General features: G+C 35.5%; 2 non-coding genes across 2 annotated transcripts; both read right to left on the reverse strand.

Annotated features, from left to right (window-relative positions):
• Positions 1 to 7,938: 7,938 nt before the first annotated feature.
• On the reverse strand, positions 7,939 to 8,057 carry LOC132151005 (5S ribosomal RNA). Its single transcript, XR_009436173.1, has one exon. It is a non-coding gene; the product is annotated as a 5S ribosomal RNA (ribosomal RNA).
• A 1,156-nt stretch (positions 8,058 to 9,213) lies between these two features.
• LOC132150181 (5S ribosomal RNA) lies at positions 9,214 to 9,332 on the reverse strand. Its single transcript, XR_009435423.1, has one exon. It is a non-coding gene; the product is annotated as a 5S ribosomal RNA (ribosomal RNA).
• Positions 9,333 to 17,500: the final 8,168 nt, after the last annotated feature.

The raw sequence follows: 17,500 nt of genomic DNA on the forward strand, positions 1-17,500 counted from the left end.
TTGGGCATTGACTCTTTTTTTTTTTTTGCAAGATTATTGGACAATCAGTGAAAATTTCCAAAAGTACTAAACAGGCCTATTAGATAATTACTGAAAAAATCCAAAAGTACTAACCTGGCCCAAACCTGCTTACATTCTGAGATCGGGCATTGACTCTTTTTTTTTTTTTTTTTTTTGCAAGATTATTGGACAATAAGTGAAAATTTCCAAAAACACTAACCAGGCCTATTAGATAATTACTGAAAAAATCCAAAAGTACTAACCTGGCCCAAACCTGCTTACATTCTGAGATCGGGCATTGACTCTTTTTTGTTTTTTTACAAGATTATTAGACAATTAGTGAATTTTTCCAAAAGTACTAACCAGGCCTATTAGATATTTACTGAAAAAATCCAAAAGTACTAACCTGGCCCAAACCTGCTAACATTCTGAGGTCGGGCATTGACTCTTTTTTTTTTTTTTGCAAGATTATTGGACAATCAGTGAAAATTTCCAAAAGTACTAACCAGGCCTATTAGATAATTACTGAAAATATCCAAAAGTACTAACCTGGCCCAAACCTGCTTACATTCTGAGATCGGGCATTGACTCTTTTTTTTTTTTTTGCAAGATTATTGGACATTAAGTGAAAATTTCTAAAAGTACTAACCAGGCCTATTAGATAATTACTGAAAAAATCCAAAAGTACTAACCTGGCCCAAACCTGCTTACATTCTGAGATCGGGCATTGACTCTTTTTTTTTTTTTTGCAAGATTATTGGACAATTAGTGAAAATTTCCTAAAGTACTAACCAGGCCTATTAGATAATTATTGAAAAAATCCAAAAGTACTAACCTGGCCCAAACCTGCTTAGATTTGGAGATCAGTTGAGATCGGGCATAGCCAGGATGGTATGGCCATAAGCGAAGGAGGCTGCAAAGAGAGGGCTATTTAAAGATCAGCCACTATAATCGCCAGTGCTTTATATAAGTAGGGAAGGAAACCCAAAAGCTTACAGCACCTGGTATTCCCAGGCGGTCTCCCATCCAAGTACTAACCAGGCCCAAACCTGCTTAGCTTCCGAGATCAGACGAGATCGGGCATAGCTTTTTTTTTTTTTTTTTTTTTTTTTTTATTGGAGATTTCAGTTATTACAAAACAAACACATTTTCTTAGTCATACAATTTCATTCATCTCATAATCAAACTAACATCGTCATTGAAGTTTGTTGCTGAAGGAATAAAATTCACATTACATAACAATATGTCATCTTAATCATCTTCTCCTGGCATGTAAAAATGCTTTTGTTTAAAGATACATATAACATCATTTGTGAAAATTTTATAAAAATCCGCCATCTGGTTTTCCAATTTAAAATAATTGTATAACATTTCTACATAACTTTCTACCATTTGTTTAAAAAGCACCCATAAGTTTAAAATACAATCTCTGTTTCTGGCTACATTTCTCCTTTTCAATATTGCTTTTTTTGCCAAGATTAAAAACAAATTCACAAGTTTCTTATTTTCTTTGTTCTCTGTCATTCCCAGCATAAAAAACCTTTTCCAGTCAGTAACCTCTTCATTTTCTCTTAATTCTTTGACAATTTCTTTCAGTTCATTAAAAAATGGGTTAAGTTTTCCACATAATAAAAACAAATGTAAAATACCTTCATCTTCTTTTTTACAGACTTTACATTGAGCATTTGTTGACTTCTGCATTATACACAATCTCATTTCTGTATAGATTACATTTTGTCTGATAAAATAGTCTAAACATTCTAAATCTACATCCAACCATTTCCATGTTCTATTCTTCCAAATGCCTTTTTCTTCGATTTCATTAAAATGCCTTAACCAAATCTGGTTGGCAACAGGTTTTTTAAAAACTCTATTTATAAAAAACTCATAGAACATTTTCACAGTACACAAATTAAAATCCACCCTCTTTTCTTTACATTTTAAAAACACCATCATTTTATTTTCTCGTTCTCCCTTCTTTTTAATCTCATCTAGCCATTGCCTTGGGATTGCTTTCTTGACATCTTCATACTGTTTTTTTAAAACCATGACATTAAAATCCTCCTTCTCCTCCTCCATTGCATCTTTAATCACTTGGAGTGGTAAAAATCCCTCTTTCACCTCCCATAAAACATCTCTCACTTTTACGATCCCCACTTTTAGCCACTTCTTAAAATAGATATCTCGCTCGTGTATCTTTATTTTGTCATTTAAAAACAGAGGCTGATTTAAAATCGCTTCCCTCCCCTCCGGATTAAAATCCACCTCTGTTAAAAAAAGCCTCCAAGCATTTAAAACCTCTTTATAAAACTGTGGTATCCCCTCCATCATCCACTTTTCAACTTCATCCATAAAATGTTTTCCCCAAGGTTAAAATTCCCACATTTATTTAAATAAAAACCCATCAATTTCTTCCATTCATCTCTCTTCTTATCATCCAAATATTTCTTAACCACTTTTACCCTCATGCTTTTCATCTTCTGTTCCACATCGACTAAACCCATCCCTCCCTCTTCTGGTTTTCCTATCAGCGTATTGTACGCTATCCTTGGAGGCTTTTTTTCCCATAAAAATTCTAAAATACTCTTTTTTATTCTCTTAAAAACCCAGTTTGGCAATGGCATCACATGTAATTTGTACCACATTTTTGATAACATTAACATGTTTACAATTAAAATTTTTCCTTTCAAACTTAAAAACCTGTTTCTCCAAAAAATCAGTCTCCTATCCATCCCTCCCAATGTCTCATCCCACATATTATCAACAGTTTCCTTCTCATTCTTTGCTAACCCCGCTCCTAAAATCCTCATTTCTTGTACCTCTAGGAATTTAACAACCCCCGTTAAAACCTCTGACCTTCCGAACTTCATATATACTGTTTTTTCTTCATTTATTTTTGCACCTGATCCCTCACAATAGCATTTCATTTTTTCCATTACTTCTTTAACACTTTCTATATTTTCAACAATAATTGTGGTATCATCAGCATACTGGAATATTTTAGTCAGTTCCTCTTTTTCTTCTAGTTTTATTCCCTTTATTTTTTTCTCTCTGTTTATTAAAAGCCCTAATGGTTCAGCCACCAAAGAATATAACTTCGCTGACAGTGGACACCCTTGTCTTATAGACCTTAAAACTTTAAAAGGTTCCGTTAAAAAACCATTACATTTAACTTTTGTTAAAATATCGCTGTATAAAACTGAGATCCATTTTATAAAATTCTCTCCAAAACCAAATTGTTTTAAAACCGCCAATAAAAACCCATGCTCCGCTCTGTCAAAAGCCTTCTCGAAATCCATGCTTATTATATATGCCTCCTTTCCTTTTTCTTTTATGTACCCCATTATATCTCTTATGCTACTCGTGATATCTGCTATGTCCCTCCCCTTTACTCCATATGCCTGGTTAGTCTCTATTATGTTTGGCATTATATTTTTTAATCTGTTCGCTAAAACCCTGGCTAAAATTTTAAAATCTGTGTTTAAAATTGTAATGGGCCTAAAATTCCTCAGTTCCGCTTTGTCTCCTTTTCTCTTGTAGATTATTTTCATTAAGCCTAAGCCCATTCTTGGGTGTACTCTTTCTTTTTTAAAAACCTCTTCATAGACTTCTTTTAAAATCGGGCTTACTTTTTCTTTAAAAACCTTATAAAACTCACTTCCAATACCATCTATTCCTGGGCTTTTCTTCACACTTAGCTGATTTATTGCTTGTATAATTTCCTCAGTTGTTATTCCCTTATCACATTCCTTTTTTATCTCCCTCACCGACTTTTCGTGTTATCTGTTGTAACAAAATGTTCCTTTTTTCCTCATCCCCTTCCTCTGATCTAAAAAGTTCTTCATAATATGTGCTTATTTCCTTTAAAATTCCCTCCGTGCTTAAAACAACTTGTCCTTCCTTATTCCTAAGTTCTTTAATTATTCCCGCCTTCGCCCTGCTTTTCTCAAGGTTAAAAAAGAATCTACTACATTTTTCCCCTTCTACTGTATATTTAGCTTTACTTCTTAACGTTTCCCCTTTATATTTTCCTTCTTCGATTTTCCTCAACTTTTCCTCCACTTCAATTACTCTTTGCACATTTACTTCATTTTTATTTAACTCCTCTCTTAACGTCTTTCTTATTTCTTGTTCCTTTGTTCTTTTTACCTTTTGTAACAATTTACAGTAATTCATTACATATTTCTTTATGTCATATTTCATGTTTTCCCACCATTGCCTTTTATCTTCTATGTACATCAAGTCTTTTTTCCCCTCATCTAATTTATTTTCTATCTCTTTTTTAAAACTCTCTTCCTTTAAAACTTCAGTGTTTAAAATCCATACCCCTGGTCCCCTCATTTCCTTTTTAAAATCCATTCTCATTTGCACAATTTTGTGATCACTTAAAGTCGTTTCTTTATAAAACACTCCATCAATAAAACATTCCAAATTCCTAGTACTTAAAAAGTAGTCTATTCTAGTTTGACACATAAAATTCCCTACCAGCTGTCTTCTTGTAAATTCCCTCTTTTTCCCATTTCTTTCTCTCCACACATCAATCATGTTCTTCTCCTCCATCAATGAAATTAACTCCTTTCTTCCCCCATCCGATTTAAAAACCATTCCGTTAGCCATATCCATTTTACTAAAAACAGTGTTAAAATCCCCCGCAATTATTACCCTCTTCCATTTTTCCATTAATTCAGCTATTACATTAAAATATTTTTTCTTTTCTATTTCTTCATTTGGAGCATGTACGTTTACTAAAATAAAATCATCTTCATCCATCTTAATTTCTACAGCCATGCATTTTCCTTTTGTGTCATTATACATTTGCTTTGACCTGATACCTCTATCTTTTATTATTAACATCGCAACTCCTCCTCCTATTTTTCCCTCAGCATTATTAAAAAATAATTCCCCTTCCCATCTTTTTTTAAAATCCTCCATTACACTCTCTTTCCAGTTTGTTTCTTGCAATAAAATCACATCTTCATCCCTGCACAGTTCCTTGACTTTTTCAAATTTCACACCATTGATTAACCCTCTTGCATTAAAAGTAACAATTTTCAACACAATTAAAAAAGATAAAAAGACAAACTTTAGCATCATAATTTCGTTATCCTACTTCCTCCCCCTCTTTTGCACTTCTTCCACAGTCTTGTTTCACCTTATTACTTTGTTTACACATTTTATTTTTAGCTTTTTCTAAATTGGGTATTACCTTAACTTTTCTTCTTCTTTTATTGGATGTACTTGCAGTGCTGTCTCCGCCCATGTTTTCACTGTCTTTGTTATTTCTGTCCGTCTCACCGATCCATTCAGTCTCTTCTGGCTCTTCCGTTTCTGCTTTTCCAACCTCATTTAACTCCATCTGTACCTCCATTTCCACAATGTCCTGTGTTAACTCAGTCTTTTCAATCTCATTTTCATTGTCCTTGCTTACATTGTCCTCTCTTTGCATTTCTCCGGTGTCTTCCCTTTGCTCCTCTTCATTGTCTGTCTCATGCATCTGCCCACTCCCCCTCTCTTCTCCATTTTGCTGGTCTCCATACCAGCACTCGCATTTGTCCAGTACACAATTGCAGTCTGGACACATCACCACCTTACAGTCCCTCGCGAAGTGGCCTGTTTCCGAGCATTTAAAACATTTAAAGTCTGGACAGTCCTTCATCACATGATCAGGGCTCATACACAACCTGCAGGTTCTCACCTGCTTGCTATGTATCACTCTATAGTATTGTGGACCATCTTCCATTTCAATTCGAGTACTGTAGGGCAAGGAGGCCACTTCTTTTGGGAACTGTACCTTAAGGAACCTCGTTCCATCTTCTATGTTGGTGCCGGTATAAAATCTTCTTCTTATCTGAGAGACAGGAGTTACCCCCCATCCCTCCAGCTTCTGTAGAATCTCTGCATCATCCAGGTAAGCGGGCAGATGCATGAAAGAGACAACAAATTCTCTGTTATTCAATTTCTTAATTTCACATAGTTTTCCTTTAATCATCAATCCTTCGCTCAGATTTTCAATATCTTCTTCCTTTTCAAACGTAATTTCGTACTCCTTCATCATTTTGGGTCTTACAGCTAATATTTTTGTCACATCCAACTTATCTTTCAGCGCTTGTATTATGTCTTCTGCTTTTCCTTCGTGCACTTCAGTCAAATCCACTACTACTGTAGCTTCTTTGGTGTAGGTTCTTTTAAATCTCCTTTCAGGTCCATCCTTTTCTCGTTGAGTTTTTTCCAGTCCGTTTGTCATTTGCCGCCGTGTTCCTCGTGCCAAGTCCATGTCTGTTGCCGTAGTTCCATCCATTTTTCAAAAATAAATAAAACAAAAAACGAAAAAAAAAACAACAAAAACCAAAAAACAAAATGATCCCTTCCAAACAGCTATGCTGTTGGGAGGACAAGTAACAAAAATAACCAAAAATGTAAACAAAAACAATTATTAAGACTCAAATAACCAAAAAACAAAAAAAACACAAACAATTTTGGGTGAACCTTCTTCACCCTTCTATAGCCACCTCACTTCCTGTTTCTCACTAGCTCTCTAGCGCCCTCAGGTTGGTATGGCCGTAAGCGAAGGAGGCTGCAAAGAGAGGGCTATTTAAAGATCAGCCACTATAATCGCCAGTGCATTATATAAGTAGGGAAGGAAACCCAAAAGCTTGCAGCACCTGGTATTCCCAAAAGTACTAACCAGGCCTATTAGATAATTACTGAAAAAAATCCGAAAGTACTAACCTGGCCCAAACCTGCTTACATTCTGAGATCGGGCATTGACTCTTTTTTTTTTTTGCAAGATTATTGGACAATAAGTGAAAATTTCCAAAAGTACTAACCAGGCCTATTAGATAATTACTGAAAAAATCCAAAAGTACTAACCTGCCCAAACCTGCTTAGATTTGGAGATCAGTTGAGATCGGGCATAGCCAGGATGGTATGGCCATAAGCGAAGGAGGCTGCAAAGAGAGGGCTATTTAAAGATCAGCCACTATAATCGCCAGTGCATTATATAAGTAGGGAAGGAAACCCAAAAGCTTACAGCACCTGGTATTCCCAAAAGTACTAACCAGGCCTATTAGATAATTACTGAAAAATCCAAAAGTACTAACCTGGCCCAAACCTGCTTAGATTTGGAGATCAGTTGAGATCGGGCATAGCCAGGATGGTATGGCCATAAGCGAAGGAGGCTGCAAAGAGAGGGCTATTTAAAGATCAGCCACTATAATCGCCAGTGCATTATATAAGTAGGGAAGGAAACCCAAAAGCTTACAGCACCTGGTATTCCCAAAAGTACTAACCAGGCCTATTAGATAATTACTGAAAAAAATCCAAAAGTACTAACCTGGCCCAAACCTGCTTACATTCTGAGATCGGGCATTGACTATTTTTTTTTTTTTTTTTTTTGCAAGATTACTGGACAATTAGTGAAAATTTCCAAAAGTACTAACCAGGCCTATTAGATAATTACTGAAAAATCCAAAAGTACTAACCTGGCCCAAACCTGCTTACATTCTGAGATCGGGCATTGACTATTTTTTTTTTTTTTTTTTTTGCACGATTATTGGACAATTAGTGAAAATTTCCTAAAGTACTAACCAGGCCTATTAGATATATATTATAAAAAATCCAAAAGTACTAACCTGGCCCAAACCTGATTACATTCTGAGATCGGGCATTGACTCTTTTTTTTTTTTTTTTTTTTTTTTTGCAAGATTATTGGACAATTAGTGAAAATTTCCTAAAGTACTAACCAGGCCTATTAGATAATTACTGAAAAATCCAAAAGTACTAACCTGGCCCAAACCTGCTTAGATTTGGAGATCAGTTGAGATCGGGCATAGCCAGGATGGTATGGCCATAAGCGAAGGAGGCTGCAAAGAGAGGGCTATTTAAAGATCAGCCACTATAATCGGCAGTGCTTTATATAAGTAGGGAAGGAAACCCAAAAGCTTACAGCACCTGGTATTCCCAGGCGGTCTCCCATCCAAGTACTAACCAGGCCCAAACCTGCTTAGCTTCCGAGATCAGACGAGATCGGGCATAGCCAGGTTGGTATGGCCGTAAGCGAAGGAGGCTGCAAAGAGAGGGCTATTTAAAGATCAGCCACTATAATCGCCAGTGCATTATATAAGTAGGGAAGGAAACCCAAAAGCTTGCAGCACCTGGTATTCCCAAAAGTACTAACCAGGCCTATTAGATAATTACTGAAAAAAATCCGAAAGTACTAACCTGGCCCAAACCTGCTTACATTCTGAGATCGGGCATTGACTCTTTTTTTTTTTTGCAAGATTATTGGACAATAAGTGAAAATTTCCAAAAGTACTAACCAGGCCTATTAGATAATTACTGAAAAAATCCAAAAGTACTAACCTGCCCAAACCTGCTTAGATTTGGAGATCAGTTGAGATCGGGCATAGCCAGGATGGTATGGCCATAAGCGAAGGAGGCTGCAAAGAGAGGGCTATTTAAAGATCAGCCACTATAATCGCCAGTGCATTATATAAGTAGGGAAGGAAACCCAAAAGCTTACAGCACCTGGTATTCCCAAAAGTACTAACCAGGCCTATTAGATAATTACTGAAAAAAATCCAAAAGTACTAACCTGGCCCAAACCTGCTTACATTCTGAGATCGGGCATTGACTCTTTTTTTTTTTTTTTTTTTTGCAAGATTATTGGACAATTAGTGAAAATTTCCAAAAGTACTAACCAGGCCTATTAGATAATTACTGAAAAAATCCAAAAGTACTAACCTGGCCCAAACCTGCTTACATTCTGAGATCGGGCATTGACTTTTTTTTTTTTTTTTTTTTTTTTTTTTTTTTTTTTGCAAGATTATTGGACAATTAGTGAACATTTCCTAAAGTACTAACCAGGCCTATTAGATAATTATTGAAAAAAATCCAAAAGTACTAACCTGGCCCAAACCTGATTACATTCTGAGATCGGGCATTGACTCTTTTTTTTTTTTTTTTTTTTTTTTTGCAAGATTATTGGACAATTAGTGAAAATTTCCTAAAGTACTAACCAGGCCTATTAGATAATTACTGAAAAATCCAAAAGTACTAACCTGGCCCAAACCTGCTTAGATTTGGAGATCAGTTGAGATCGGGCATAGCCAGGATGGTATGGCCATAAGCGAAGGAGGCTGCAAAGAGAGGGCTATTTAAAGATCAGCCACTATAATCACCAGTGCTTTATATAAGTAGGGAAGGAAACCCAAAAGCTTACAGCACCTGGTATTCCCAGGCGGTCTCCCATCCAAGTACTTACCAGGCCCAAACCTGTTTAGCTTCCGAGATCAGACGAGATCGGGCATAGCCAGGTTGGTATGGCCGTAAGTGAAGGAGGCTGCAAAGAGAGGGCTATTTAAAGATCAGCCACTATAATCGCCAGTGCATTATATAAGTAGGGAAGGAAACCCAAAAGCTTGCAGCACCTGGTATTCCCAAAAGTACTAACCAGGCCTATTAGATAATTACTGAAAAAATCCAAAAGTACTAACCTGGCCCAAACCTGCTTACATTCTGAGATCGGGCATTGACTCTTTTTTGTTTTTTTACAAGATTATTAGACAATTAGTGAATTTTTCCAAAAGTACTAACCAGGCCTATTAGATATTTACTGAAAAAAATCCAAAAGTACTAACCTGGCCAAAACCTGCTTACATTCTGAGATTGGGCATTGACTCTTTTTTTTTTTTTGCAAGATTATTGGACAATCAGTGAAAATTTCCAAAAGTACTAAACAGGCCTATTAGATAATTACTGAAAAAATCCAAAAGTACTAACCTGGCCCAAACCTGCTTATATTCTGAGATCGGGCATTGACTCTTTTTTTTTTTTTTTTTTTGCAAGATTATTGGACAATAAGTGAAAATTTCCAAAAACACTAACCAGGCCTATTAGATAATTACTGAAAAAATCCAAAAGTACTAACCTGGCCCAAACCTGCTTACATTCTGAGATCGGGCATTGACTCTTTTTTGTTTTTTTACAAGATTATTAGACAATTAGTGAATTTTTCCAAAAGTACTAACCAGGCCTATTAGATATTTACTGAAAAAATCCAAAAGTACTAACCTGGCCCAAACCTGCTAACATTCTGAGGTCGGGCATTGACTCTTTTTTTTTTTTTTGCAAGATTATTGGACAATCAGTGAAAATTTCCAAAAGTACTAACCAGGCCTATTAGATAATTACTGAAAATATCCAAAAGTACTAACCTGGCCCAAACCTGCTTACATTCTGAGATCGGGCATTGACTCTTTTTTTTTTTTTTGCAAGATTATTGGACATTAAGTGAAAATTTCTAAAAGTACTAACCAGGCCTATTAGATAATTACTGAAAAAATCCAAAAGTACTAACCTGGCCCAAACCTGCTTACATTCTGAGATCGGGCATTGACTCTTTTTTTTTTTTTTGCAAGATTATTGGACAATTAGTGAAAATTTCCTAAAGTACTAACCAGGCCTATTAGATAATTATTGAAAAAATCCAAAAGTACTAACCTGGCCCAAACCTGCTTAGATTTGGAGATCAGTTGAGATCGGGCATAGCCAGGATGGTATGGCCATAAGCGAAGGAGGCTGCAAAGAGAGGGCTATTTAAAGATCAGCCACTATAATCGCCAGTGCTTTATATAAGTAGGGAAGGAAACCCAAAAGCTTACAGCACCTGGTATTCCCAGGCGGTCTCCCATCCAAGTACTAACCAGGCCCAAACCTGCTTAGCTTCCGAGATCAGACGAGATCGGGCATAGCTTTTTTTTTTTTATTTTATTTTTTTTTATTGGAGATTTCAGTTATTACAAAACAAACACATTTTCTTAGTCATACAATTTCATTCATCTCATAATCAAACTAACATCGTCATTGAAGTTTGTTGCTGAAGGAATAAAATTCACATTACATAACAATATGTCATCTTAATCATCTTCTCCTGGCATGTAAAAATGCTTTTGTTTAAAGATACATATAACATCATTTGTGAAAATTTTATAAAAATCCGCCATCTGGTTTTCCAATTTAAAATAATTGTATAACATTTCTACATAACTTTCTACCATTTGTTTAAAAAGCACCCATAAGTTTAAAATACAATCTCTGTTTCTGGCTACATTTCTCCTTTTCAATATTGCTTTTTTTGCCAAGATTAAAAACAAATTCACAAGTTTCTTATTTTCTTTGTTCTCTGTCATTCCCAGCATAAAAAACCTTTTCCAGTCAGTAACCTCTTCATTTTCTCTTAATTCTTTGACAATTTCTTTCAGTTCATTAAAAAATGGGTTAAGTTTTCCACATAATAAAAACAAATGTAAAATACCTTCATCTTCTTTTTTACAGACTTTACATTGAGCATTTGTTGCCTTCTGCATTATACACAATCTCATTTCTGTATAGATTACATTTTGTCTGATAAAATAGTCTAAACATTCTAAATCTACATCCAACCATTTCCATGTTCTATTCTTCCAAATGCCTTTTTCTTCGATTTCATTAAAATGCCTTAACCAAATCTGGTTGGCAACAGGTTTTTTAAAAACTCTATTTATAAAAAACTCATAGAACATTTTCACAGTACACAAATTAAAATCCACCCTCTTTTCTTTACATTTTAAAAACACCATCATTTTATTTTCTCGTTCTCCCTTCTTTTTAATCTCATCTAGCCATTGCCTTGGGATTGCTTTCTTGACATCTTCATACTGTTTTTTTAAAACCATGACATTAAAATCCTCCTTCTCCTCCTCCATTGCATCTTTAATCACTTGGAGTGGTAAAAATCCCTCTTTCACCTCCCATAAAACATCTCTCACTTTTACGATCCCCACTTTTAGCCACTTCTTAAAATAGATATCTCGCTCGTGTATCTTTATTTTGTCATTTAAAAACAGAGGCTGATTTAAAATCGCTTCCCTCCCCTCCGGATTAAAATCCACCTCTGTTAAAAAAAGCCTCCAAGCATTTAAAACCTCTTTATAAAACTGTGGTATCCCCTCCATCATCCACTTTTCAACTTCATCCATAAAATGTTTTCCCCAAGGTTAAAATTCCCACATTTATTTAAATAAAAACCCATCAATTTCTTCCATTCATCTCTCTTCTTATCATCCAAATATTTCTTAACCACTTTTACCCTCATGCTTTTCATCTTCTGTTCCACATCGACTAAACCCATCCCTCCCTCTTCTGGTTTTCCTATCAGCGTATTGTACGCTATCCTTGGAGGCTTTTTTTTCCCATAAAAATTCTAAAATACTCTTTTTTATTCTCTTAAAAACCCAGTTTGGCAATGGCATCACATGTAATTTGTACCACATTTTTGATAACATTAACATGTTTACAATTAAAATTTTTCCTTTCAAACTTAAAAACCTGTTTCTCCAAAAAATCAGTCTCCTATCCATCCCTCCCAATGTCTCATCCCACATATTATCAACAGTTTCCTTCTCATTCTTTGCTAACCCCGCTCCTAAAATCCTCATTTCTTGTACCTCTAGGAATTTAACAACCCCCGTTAAAACCTCTGACCTTCCGAACTTCATATATACTGTTTTTTCTTCATTTATTTTTGCACCTGATCCCTCACAATAGCATTTCATTTTTTCCATTACTTCTTTAACACTTTCTATATTTTCAACAATAATTGTGGTATCATCAGCATACTGGAATATTTTAGTCAGTTCCTCTTTTTCTTCTAGTTTTATTCCCTTTATTTTTTTCTCTCTGTTTATTAAAAGCCCTAATGGTTCAGCCACCAAAGAATATAACTTCGCTGACAGTGGACACCCTTGTCTTATAGACCTTAAAACTTTAAAAGGTTCCGTTAAAAAACCATTACATTTAACTTTTGTTAAAATATCGCTGTATAAAACTGAGATCCATTTTATAAAATTCTCTCCAAAACCAAATTGTTTTAAAACCGCCAATAAAAACCCATGCTCCGCTCTGTCAAAAGCCTTCTCGAAATCCATGCTTATTATATATGCCTCCTTTCCTTTTTCTTTTATGTACCCCATTATATCTCTTATGCTACTCGTGATATCTGCTATGTCCCTCCCCTTTACTCCATATGCCTGGTTAGTCTCTATTATGTTTGGCATTATATTTTTTAATCTGTTCGCTAAAACCCTGGCTAAAATTTTAAAATCTGTGTTTAAAATTGTAATGGGCCTAAAATTCCTCAGTTCCGCTTTGTCTCCTTTTCTCTTGTAGATTATTTTCATTAAGCCTAAGCCCATTCTTGGGTGTACTCTTTCTTTTTTACAAACCTCTTCATAGACTTCTTTTAAAATCGGGCTTACTTTTTCTTTAAAAACCTTATAAAACTCACTTCCAATACCATCTATTCCTGGGCTTTTCTTCACACTTAGCTGATTTATTGCTTGTATAATTTCCTCAGTTGTTATTCCCTTATCACATTCCTTTTTTATCTCCCTCACCGACTTTTCGTGTTATCTGTTGTAACAAAATGTTCCTTTTTTCCTCATCCCCTTCCTCTGATCTAAAAAGTTCTTCATAATATGTGCTTATTTCCTTTAAAATTCCCTCCGTGCTTAAAACAACTTGTCCTTCCTTATTCCTAAGTTCTTTAATTATTCCCGCCTTCGCCCTGCTTTTCTCAAGGTTAAAAAAGAATCTACTACATTTTTCCCCTTCTACTGTATATTTAGCTTTACTTCTTAACGTTGCCCCTTTATATTTTCCTTCTTCGATTTTCCTCAACTTTTCCTCCACTTCAATTACTCTTTGCACGTTTACTTCATTTTTATTTAACTCCTCTCTTAACGTCTTTCTTATTTCTTGTTCCTTTGTTCTTTTTACCTTTTGTAACAATTTACAGTAATTCATTACATATTTCTTTATGTCATATTTCATGTTTTCCCACCATTGCCTTTTATCTTCTATGTACATCAAGTCTTTTTTCCCCTCATCTAATTTATTTTCTATCTCTTTTTTAAAACTCTCTTCCTTTAAAACTTCAGTGTTTAAAATCCATACCCCTGGTCCCCTCATTTCCTTTTTAAAATCCATTCTCATTTGCACAATTTTGTGATCACTTAAAGTCGTTTCTTTATAAAACACTCCATCAATAAAACATTCCAAATTCCTAGTACTTAAAAAGTAGTCTATTCTAGTTTGACACATAAAATTCCCTACCAGCTGTCTTCTTGTAAATTCCCTCTTTTTCCCATTTCTTTCTCTCCACACATCAATCATGTTCTTCTCCTCCATCAATGAAATTAACTCCTTTCTTCCCCCATCCGATTTAAAAACCATTCCGTTAGCCATATCCATTTTACTAAAAACAGTGTTAAAATCCCCCGCAATTATTACCCTCTTCCATTTTTCCATTAATTCAGCTATTACATTAAAATATTTTTTCTTTTCTATTTCTTCATTTGGAGCATGTACGTTTACTAAAATAAAATCATCTTCATCCATCTTAATTTCTACAGCCATGCATTTTCCTTTTGTGTCATTATACATTTGCTTTGACCTGATACCTCTATCTTTTATTATTAACATCGCAACTCCTCCTCCTATTTTTCCCTCAGCATTATTAAAAAATAATTCCCCTTCCCATCTTTTTTTAAAATCCTCCATTACACTCTCTTTCCAGTTTGTTTCTTGCAATAAAATCACATCTTCATCCCTGCACAGTTCCTTGACTTTTTCAAATTTCACACCATTGATTAACCCTCTTGCATTAAAAGTAACAATTTTCAACACAATTAAAAAAGATAAAAAGACAAACTTTAGCATCATAATTTCGTTATCCTACTTCCTCCCCCTCTTTTGCACTTCTTCCACAGTCTTGTTTCACCTTATTACTTTGTTTACACATTTTATTTTTAGCTTTTTCTAAATTGGGTATTACCTTAACTTTTCTTCTTCTTTTATTGGATGTACTTGCAGTGCTGTCTCCGCCCATGTTTTCACTGTCTTTGTTATTTCTGTCCGTCTCACCGATCCATTCAGTCTCTTCTGGCTCTTCCGTTTCTGCTTTTCCAACCTCATTTAACTCCATCTGTACCTCCATTTCCACAATGTCCTGTGTTAACTCAGTCTTTTCAATCTCATTTTCATTGTCCTTGCTTACATTGTCCTCTCTTTGCATTTCTCCGGTGTCTTCCCTTTGCTCCTCTTCATTGTCTGTCTCATGCATCTGCCCACTCCCCCTCTCTTCTCCATTTTGCTGGTCTCCATACCAGCACTCGCATTTGTCCAGTACACAATTGCAATCTGGACACATCACCACCTTACAGTCCCTCGCGAAGTGGCCTGTTTCCGAGCATTTAAAACATTTAAAGTCTGGACAGTCCTTCATCACATGATCAGGGCTCATACACAACCTTCAGGTTCTCACCTGCTTGCTATGTATCACTCTATAGTATTGTGGACCATCTTCCATTTCAATTCGAGTACTGTAGGGCAAGGAGGCCACTTCTTTTGGGAACTGTACCTTAAGGAACCTCGTTCCATCTTCTATGTTGGTGCCGGTATAAAATCTTCTTCTTATCTGAGAGACAGGAGTTACCCCCCATCCCTCCAGCTTCTGTAGAATCTCTGCATCATCCAGGTAAGCGGGCAGATGCATGAAAGAGACAACAAATTCTCTGTTATTCAATTTCTTAATTTCACATAGTTTTCCTTTAATCATCAATCCTTCGCTCAGATTTTCAATATCTTCTTCCTTTTCAAACGTAATTTCGTACTCCTTCATCATTTTGGGTCTTACAGCTAATATTTTTGTCACATCCAACTTATCTTTCAGCGCTTGTATTATGTCTTCTGCTTTTCCTTCGTGCACTTCAGTCAAATCCACTACTACTGTAGCTTCTTTGGTGTAGGTTCTTTTAAATCTCCTTTCAGGTCCATCCTTTTCTCGTTGAGTTTTTTCCAGTCCGTTTGTCATTTGCCGCCGTGTTCCTCGTGCCAAGTCCATGTCTGTTGCCGTAGTTCCATCCATTTTTCAAAAATAAATAAAACAAAAAACGAAAAAAAAACAACAAAAACCAAAAAACAAAATGATCCCTTCCAAACAGCTATGCTGTTGGGAGGACAAGTAACAAAAATAACCAAAAATTTAAACAAAAACAATTATTAAGACTCAAATAACCAAAAAACAAAAAAAACACAAACAATTTTGGGTGAACCTTCTTCACCCTTCTATAGCCACCTCACTTCCTGTTTCTCACTAGCTCTCTAGCGCCCTCAGGTTGGTATGGCCGTAAGCGAAGGAGGCTGCAAAGAGAGGGCTATTTAAAGATCAGCCACTATAATCGCCAGTGCATTATATAAGTAGGGAAGGAAACCCAAAAGCTTGCAGCACCTGGTATTCCCAAAAGTACTAACCAGGCCTATTAGATAATTACTGAAAAAAAATCCAAAAGTACTAACCTGGCCCAAACCTGCTTACATTCTGAGATCGGGCATTGACTCTTTTTTGTTTTTTTACAAGATTATTAGACAATTAGTGAATTTTTCCAAAAGTACTAACCAGGCCTATTAGATATTTACTGAAAAAATCCAAAAGTACTAACCTGGCCCAAACCTGCTAACATTCTGAGGTCGGGCATTGACTCTTTTTTTTTTTTTTTGCAAGATTATTAGACAATTAGTGAAAATTTCCAAAAGTACTAACCAGGCCTATTAGATAATTACTGAAAAAAATCCAAAACTACTAACCTGGCCCAAACCTGCTTACATTCTGAGATCGGGCATTGACTCTTTTTTTTTTTTTGCAAGATTATTGGACAATAAGTGAAAATTTCCAAAAGCACTAACCAGGCCTATTAGATAATTACTGAAAAAATCCAAAAGTACTAACCTGGCCCAAACCTGCTTACATTCTGAGATCGGGCATTGACTTTTTTTTTTTTTTTTTTTTTTTTTTTTTTTTGCAAGATTATTGGACAATTAGTGAAAATTTCCAAAAGTACTAACCAGGCCTATTAGATAATTACTGAAAAAATCCAAAAGTACTAACCTGGCCCAAACCTGCTTAGATTTGGAGATCAGTTGAGATCGGGCATAGCCAGGATGGTATGGCCATAAGCGAAGGAGGTTGCAAAGAGAGGGCTATTTAAAGATCAGCCACTATAATCGCCAGTGCATTATATAATTAGGGAAGGAAACCCAAAAGCTTACAGCACCTGGTATTCACAAAAGTACTAACCAGGCCTATTAGATAATTACTGAAAAAAATCCAAAAGTACTAACCTGGCCCAAACCTGCTTACATTCTGAGATCGGGCATTGACTCTTTTTTTTTTTTTTTGCAAGATTATTGGACAATTAGTAAAAATTTCCAAAAGTACTAACCAGGCCTATTAGATAATTACTGAAAAAATCCAAAAGTACTAACCTGGCCCAAACCTGCTTACATTCTGAGATCGGGCATTGACTCTTTTTTTTTTTTTTTTGCAAGATTATTGGACATTAAGTGAAAATTTCTAAAAGTACTAACCAGGCCTATTAGATAATTACTGAAAAAATCCAAAAGT

This window comes from Carassius carassius, chromosome 9, assembly GCF_963082965.1.
Source record: "Carassius carassius chromosome 9, fCarCar2.1, whole genome shotgun sequence".
Lineage (NCBI taxonomy): Eukaryota > Metazoa > Chordata > Actinopteri > Cypriniformes > Cyprinidae > Carassius > Carassius carassius.